At 36.7% G+C, this 8316-nt stretch overlaps 1 long non-coding RNA gene across 1 annotated transcript in view; it reads right to left on the reverse strand.

Annotated features, from left to right (window-relative positions):
• LOC145998463 (uncharacterized) overlaps positions 1-8033 on the reverse strand; it is a 55363-nt gene extending 47330 nt beyond the window's left edge. The window contains exon 1 of the long non-coding RNA XR_014443319.1: positions 7980-8033. This is a non-coding gene — a long non-coding RNA (uncharacterized LOC145998463). The remainder of the gene's footprint in view (positions 1-7979) is intronic.
• Positions 8034-8316: the final 283 nt, after the last annotated feature.

An 8316-nucleotide genomic window follows, 5' to 3' on the forward strand; every position in this document is an offset into this window, starting at 1 on the left:
GTGACTGTGTATCTGTGCATAATAAAATGTTTTTAGAACCTTCAAGCTTACACACAATCTTAACCTACGCATTAAATAAACCCCTTTGCTAACTCTGGATTCAACTCTACTGATATGATACTCCCATTCCAAATGATGATCTATTAAGAATCCCAAAAAGGTGACAGAATTCTTTTCATGCCCTGTATTATGATTATTACTATTATATGTAAGTTCCAGGTTTTGGATCTTATCAGTGTTTATACAAAGCAAGTTAGCAGTACACCAGTCCTGTACAATATCGGAAGTAGATTTTAATGAGGACCTTAAAAGATTATTAGAATCAGAGTTCAAACAGATATTGATATCATCAGCAAATAGGTAACTAATGACCAAGGGTGTTGAAATGTTATATGGCAAATCATTTATGTAAATGTGCAAATGTTCTGTTATCTTTCCAATGCCTTCAACTGAGAACATGACCCCTCCCTCCCTCCAGTTCAGTGCATTGATTGAACATAATGGGTTGCTTGCCCATGTAGGATAAATGTTATTTGTGTTTAGGAGCTCTATGTCCAAGAAGTCGAGCACACTCAAATCTACCACAATTTATTTCTATCTTAAATATAGGGGATGTGGGGTACTCAAGTAAATACAATGCATACGTATACTTTCATATTTTGACCATTTTTGACATTTTCAAACCTTTTTAGAGATTACAATTTTGAGCTTTGTGCATAAAACTTGCAGGAGCATTGTGACATTACTTGCACTGAAAATTCACAATCAAATTATCGAAACATAATGCACGATTTAGGAGGAGCATGGGTTGGGTGGATGGGCAAAGACAAGTCATCTATTTAGTGACCATGGTAACATGTTTCAGCGGCTAGAAAACTTGACAGACTGAAATGGTATTACATGTGAGTGAAACTGAACAATGTGTTTCAAGATGGTGAATGAAAAACTGATTTTCCTCATGTTGCTCTATACCATGCTCTCTTTTTGCCCAAAATTGTCTACAATACATTTTCAGAGTTTAAGGAACTAAACTCAGTCATTGTAGATAATTCGTCGGTCCGCAATTTTGCAGTAAAACTTTTAAGATTATATTTCATAGTTTAGGAGAGAAGTGGTGATAAAATGGCAAACATTTTGCATTTTTTAGAGTTACAAGATAACTTAACCTCTTAACTGGGTATGACGTAATACTCCGTTCTGGCTCTACTGATTTATAATGGGCATGACGGGATACTACGTTCTCATGTTCTTACTGCTGATATCTGTTGTGTATGACGAGATACTTCGTAAAATTACTTTCTTCTTTGTTTCACCAGATGGCTCTGACTTCCAGACTGTTGTAACCGTTAGAGTTAGCGGGAAGCAACAAACACAGCCCGACGTTCAGTTCTATCGCGTATGCAATAATGGCTCAGGCAAATCGGAAGCAACAGCGTGTTTTTCCTGCTGAGGAAATCCGAGATATATTGGATTGTGACGAGGAATCGGAAGAGTTTTCGGGTGAATCTAGTAATGATGGCTGGTGCAGTTCAGATAACGATTATTCCAGCAGTGAGGCACATCCTGAAAGTGGGACAGACAATGAAGAAGAGGAAGAATTGGAACCTGCATCAAAGAGTTTCGTAAGTAACGGAGGAGTTAGACCAAAGTTTCCATTTGTTGCAGTAAGTGGTTTGCATGCTCAATTTGATGATGAAAAAGACGTTGTAGAGTACTTTGACACATTTATAGGCAGTGATATGTGTCAGTTGATTGCCGAGCAAACAAATACGTATGCGAGTCAGTTTTTGTTGGCGCATCCCAACTTGAAGGCTCGGTCTCGAGCAAGAGACTGGGTTGATACAAATAAAGACGAAATAAGAACTCTGATTGGTTTGTTGCTATTGCAAGGAATTGTTCACAAACCAGAGAATGGCATGTATTTTTCTAAATGTGTTTCTATTATTACACCATATTTTCTAGAAATTATAAGTGAAAAGAGATTTCATTTGCTTCTGAAGTTCCTCCATTTTGCTGATAATTCTAAATTTGATCCCCTTATGCACAACAAAAAGCTGTACAAGATTAATCCTATTCTTGACCATGTAAAGACAAAATTTTCATCTGTATACACTCCTGAACAAAACATATGTGTCGATGAATCGCTTTTTCTCTGGAAAGGGCGACTGGGATGGAAGCAATACATCCCTTCAAAAAGAAGTCGCTTTGGAATGAAAGTGTACAAGCTCTGTGAAAGCAACTCAGGATATGTGTGGAATTTCGTAGTGTACACTGGAAAGGACACTGATTATGAACAAAGACATCCTGGTGAACAAACTTCTTCACGAATTGTGTTGGAACTTGCCAATAACTTGCTTGACAAGTGATATTGCCTGTATCTGGACAACTGGTACACCAGTCCCAAACTAATTGACACATTATGTGCTCGAAACACTGATGTTGTTGGGACAATGAGAACCAACAGAAAGGAGTTCCCTCTGTCAGTGAGGAGTGCCAGATTGAAAAAAGGAGAAACAGAGGCAGCATTTCGAGGTAAATAGCTGATCATGAAATGGAAAGACAAGCGGGATGTTACACTGGTCAGCACATTTCATGATGACAGCATGGAAAATGTAACATCAAGAAAAGGAATTGTACAGAAACCATCTGTTGTACTTGATTATAACAAAAACATGGGAGGCGTAGATAAAAATGATGGTCAAATTGGCATCTACACAATGGCTAGAGAGCGTTTGAAGAAATATTATCAGAAGATGTTCTGCTATTTACTTGATCTTGTGTGCCTGAATGCCTTTATATTATACAAGAAAAATGGTGGACAATTGTGTAGGCTTGATTTTCTCATGGTATTAGCTGAAAATTTATCCTCATCTGGTGGGGTACAGAAGTCTGCCAGCAGGGGCCATCCGTCTAGAAGTCCAGCACCAAGTCGACTCATGCGACGATGTTTTCCAGACAGGCTGCCTGCAACTTCTAAAAAGTACCCTACAAGAAGATGTGTTGTATGTTGGAGCAATGGAAAAAGAAAGGAAACATCGTATTGGTGCCCTGACTGTGAAAAAGCTCTGTGCGTTGTGCCATGTTTTCGTGCATATCACACTGACAAAAGTTTAAAACTATGAACTATTTTAGGTGTAACTATTGTATTTGAAAGCATTGTAATTGTAAACATTGTAGTTGTAAAACATTGTAACTTTATAATTGTAAACAATATATTTGTGAACATTTCATTTGAAATCTCGACATTGTAAAAACATAGATGATTTTAAACCAAACTAAATATAAACATTCCTTTTGTAACCATTGCAATTGTAAACATTGTAATTGTAATCATTGTAGTTGTAAATCTCGCATATTGTAAAAAGTACAACAAGGACCAATAAAAGAATAAACAATACCTAAATGGTATGCCATGGAGCACAGAAATATTAACTAAAATATTGGTTTACGAAATTTATCAATTTATCAACAAAAATTCCCAGGGCAGATTGGGCTTTCGACGAGGAAATTACCCAGTTAAAAGGTTAAAGGATTGGTGTCATATTGTATTTGAGAAAAATTTGTCACCATGTTTAAAGATGGTGGACGACAGACTGATTTAACATGCCTTGCGAGAGCTTTAAGTTATGCTAACATTTGAGGTTAGATTTTCGTAGATTAAGAAAACCAAGTCTCAGCTACGTTAGGACATTACTTGAGCTTGAAGTTTTTAATAAAAAAAAACTGTAATATAGTGTGTGGTTTTGGAAGGGTCACCAATTTTGAGACCGCCATATCTGTAGCAATTTTAGAGTTTTTAAGCTGAAATTCATGTCGCAAATAGATACACCCAGGGAATTATTCTATTTTGCATTTGCATTTGTTGAAAGCATTTCAAGATGGTGGATGAAAAATTGATTTTTCATATTCTGAGGTAGCTCCAAATTCTGATGACACTTTCAAATATCTGCCTAAACTACATTTATTTTAGGGCATTTCTTAAGCTATAGCTTGACAAATAATTTTTTTAACAATATAGTAGTGCATATGTATGTTGGATTCAAATGGGGGCCACTAATGTTTTGTCCATGGGAACTGTTAGTTTCATAGCAACCAGATATTTTGGAGGATGGATACAGTATTCCATTTGAATGAAATCAGTCAAGACAATTAAATATGTCAGTCTTATAAATTTGGCATGGTTAATGCACGAAGTAGATATTTAAACTTGAAACATCCAGAAAAATAATGGGAAAACACAACTGTGAACAAACTGTACTGAAGCAGATTTAAAAGTGTGTGTGCAGCTACTGTATGTTGTATAGTAGGTAAAGGTAAAGTTCCCCGTGCATATCCAGGGTGGCTACTCACCGGGAATTCTGGGAATTATGTGTGAATAATTGGCTCCGGGAATTCTGCATGAATTCTTCGTGAATTTTTCTCCGTAAACGTGAAAAATTGCAACATTTACTAAATCCATATCCCATTGAGGGCATCCCCGATGGCACAGTGGTAGCATCGTCGCCTTGTAATTATGGGGTCCCGGGTTCGATACTCGGTAGATGCACATAGTGGTTCGGATCCCACTTTTAACTGTAGCTCAAGTCCCAATTAGCCTTTCTGTACATAACGTGGACTTAAAGCACCAACTCAATCAATCAAACCATATCCCATTGAATTATAAATGCTCTGAGGCAAGTTTATAACCAATCAATATTATTTTTATCGAGGAAGGAAAAGAAAGCTACGTGAAAAATAAAATTGCATTCTCTTGATCCGTTTACTTTCTTGGTGTCCTTTGTAGAACAATCTATCTGATAGATGGAAGATTATTGCAAGATAATATATCCTGAAGTTGAATAAGTAAATTTCAGCTTGAAATTCTTAAACAATAACAATTTTTCATACATTAGTATATCCCGTAACATTAGTAATGTGTGTTTGTAGATGTATTTTGAGGCTGAATATGTAAAATCCAAATGTAAACTCCGCATCTTAAATTTAATATTTGAAATATACATATGTGCCGTTTATTTGAATTGATTTAGAATTTTTGGATACATTGGAATTACAATTTATATTGTTAACATATTTGTGTGTGTGTGGGGTGAGAAGCGTTAATACGTAAGGTTGAAAAAGAGAAAACATCTTCTGGTGACCTTGAATTTTTGGAAAGTTCACCTTGAAAACTGGGAATTATACTTGAATTTTATCATGATTCTAGAGTGGCCACCCTGAAATAGCACCGTGCCATGAAGGCACATTCAGGGGATATCACCCCGTAATTCGTTGAATGATCTCCCACCTCAGACTAGGATCCGGTGGAATTGGGACCAGCAGTTGGTAGGTAGGCCTGGGCCCTCAATGGTCTGTTGCAGCATGGGTTATGTATGTTCTTAGTTTAATCATTTCAAGGTGTAAGACCTTCATTGTCAATTCTTAACTATGTTAACAGAAAATATTAGATAGTTTTTGATTCAATACAAATTGAATGTTCCAATATCAGGTATCAGGGAAAATGTATTTCATTTTTAAAATATATATATTTATAAACATAACATGAAAAAACCCAATAAAACACAGTTTTGCCCAGGTTTAATTGGGTTTTAAATTAAAAACACAAAAACCTACCTGGGTTGGGTTTTTCAAAGAAAAAAAAAACAGGCACAATGCCAACCCTGCAAGCATGTGGGCTTCCCATGGACAAGGTATTCTCCATTGACAAGCAACTGTCGTAGACTAATAGGAATGAATGTAGAAGTTAATCGGAAACTTAGTACAATACATTTAGGGACTTTATTTTAATGCCAAGAGAACCAAACGTGGCCTGCCTAACCTAACCACGAAAGCATATATTGAACAAAATCTTAAGTAATCACATGTTCGTGAAGTTACTCATATACAATGCAAAATATTTCACTCTCTCTAGGGAGGGGGTACATAGGGTCAAGGGTACCATATTTTCTTGACAAAGTTTATGCATATTGACAGTGAGTGTGCAAGTCAACATTACCAGAGTTCAGAGTACAGAGCTGTAGTTTAGTTATCTAGTACCAGTTTGTTATATCGGAGACACATTAAAATCGGATATTTTGTGTTTCGCATGGTTCGTACTTACCAATTGTGTATTGCGGAACATAGTTCAAGGTGCCATTATGCTTTTTACACAAAAACAAACACAATTTTTGGTATCAGTTTGTTATATCGGAGAGACTTTAAAATCGGATATTTTGTGTTTCGTATGATTCGTACTTACCAATTGTGTATTGCAGAACATATTTGAAAGTGCCATTAAGGTTTTCACACGATTAGAAACATTTTTTACACTAAAATAAGCAATTTCTCGAAGTGTTACGGAACACACATCATGGTGCGAGCCCCACAAACCATTCACGGATAGCCCCAAAAACCATTCACGCATAGCACCAAAAACCATTTGGGATCGTATAACTATCCACGAATAGCCCCAAAAACCATTCCCGGATAGCCCCATGGACCATTCACAGGTTAGGTTAGGCAAACAGTTAAAAAACGGCGTGGTTACGTTTTCGTTTAAATTGAAGAAACGGGAATTGATTTCCGGCTGAAATAACATAAAAGAAAATACCTCGAAGAACTTCGACAATGCTACAGAAACTGATTTCCGTAAGTAGTTTCTCCTGTAAATTTGAAGAAAAGTGTCTCCGATATAATGAACTGTTACCCAATTTTTCACATAGAGAGTAGTTTTTGTTATTCCTTTTTTCGCTTCCGTAACACACAATATGGCGGGCAGAGGTTGACTACTGTTGTAGGTATGCAGTGTTTCCAACCTTCTTCGCCGAAGAATACCTACTATTGTGTTCGTCATGTGTGCAAATTGTACATTATGCACGGGTAGCTGACGGATAGCCCCACGAACCATTTCCGATAAGGTTAGGTTAGCTTTGGTTAGGTTAGGCAAGCATAGTTAAAAAAAAAAAAGGCGGGTTGGAAATATTGACAGTGAGTTATGTCATCAAACGTATGCAGCATCCAGTTCAAGTAGCAAAAGCAATGGCACTTGTGCATCGTTGAGATATTTCTCTTGAAAAATACATGTTTTCTCGGTCAAATATATTCCACGATGAACGTTGGAAACCTTAAGAGAAACTCATTTCCGTAAGTCGTTTCGGTACTAGCATAGTATGGGGGTGACACCTATAAATCATATATTTCACACTTTTTTACATTGCTAACGTACTATTTTGGAATGCGGAACATTTCCTAAGCTGAAATAATACATTTCTAACTAAGATAATGTATATTTCTTACATTTAAGAGTACTTACTGTTACTTGTTATTTTGATTCTTTAACACATTATGGCGACAGTATACTGGTTCATCGCGCGTTGTGCGAGTGTTTTGTTGATTTATGCAGTGTTGCAACCTTGTTCACCGAAAAATACCTACTTTCGTGCCCGGATTTGAAATTATGCTAATACCTCGCAAACCATTGACGTAAGCCCCAAAATCCATTTTCCGTAAGGTTAGGTTAGGCAAGCATAGTTAAAAAATTAAAAATACTCGACACGTCATGTTCTAGTGAAAACACGGCGAGTTTGAAACACTGACTACGGGGTTTACGTCATCTAACACACGTAACTGTGCTCTTGTGCAGAAGGCAAATGGCGGCAGCAGAAACAGCGTGTCGGACAGAGATTTTCGCAGAAAACAACATGTATTCGCATTAAACTGGATCAAAACTACATTCACGAACTTCCACAACGCTACAGAAAATGATTTCCGTAAGTACTTTCTCCTGTAAATTTGAAGAAACCCGTCACCCCTATACTATACTGTTACCGTAGTTTCTTCTGTAAAAATGTCTCTCCAATATAACGAACTGTTACCCCAAATGTTAATATTTGCAGTTCTCATGAGAATTTCCAAAAGTTTATGAAGTAAATATACCACACAATTTCAAATAAACAGATAATGACTTGCTAAGAAGCCATAAAATTTAAGAAATATGTAAATACCCTAAATTTTTATGTACTTCAACTGGCCGCCATATTCATATCAGTGTTGCCGCAACTAGACCCCAAATCTCCATATTAAGGATGCAAAATTCCCTTTCTTCATCCAGTCGCTATCTTAATTTTACTATTAGGAGGAGGTTAGCAGTAGTAGAATTATTACTATTTCCAATACATTAATTGATTCAAAATAGGAGGGCGAAGGAGATAGCAGGGTGCGAAATCATGTGCTATATTAGTCTGACGTCACTGAGCAAGATTGGTGAATTTATCCATGAAACGAATTCCAAATCTATGCGCCAGGGTTGCAATATGCAGATAGAAAAAAATGTCAGAAACT

The sequence above is a fragment of the Lepisma saccharinum genome, chromosome 14 (assembly GCF_977018435.1).
Source record: "Lepisma saccharinum chromosome 14, izLepSacc3.1, whole genome shotgun sequence".
Classification (NCBI taxonomy): Eukaryota; Metazoa; Arthropoda; class Insecta; order Zygentoma; family Lepismatidae; genus Lepisma; species Lepisma saccharinum.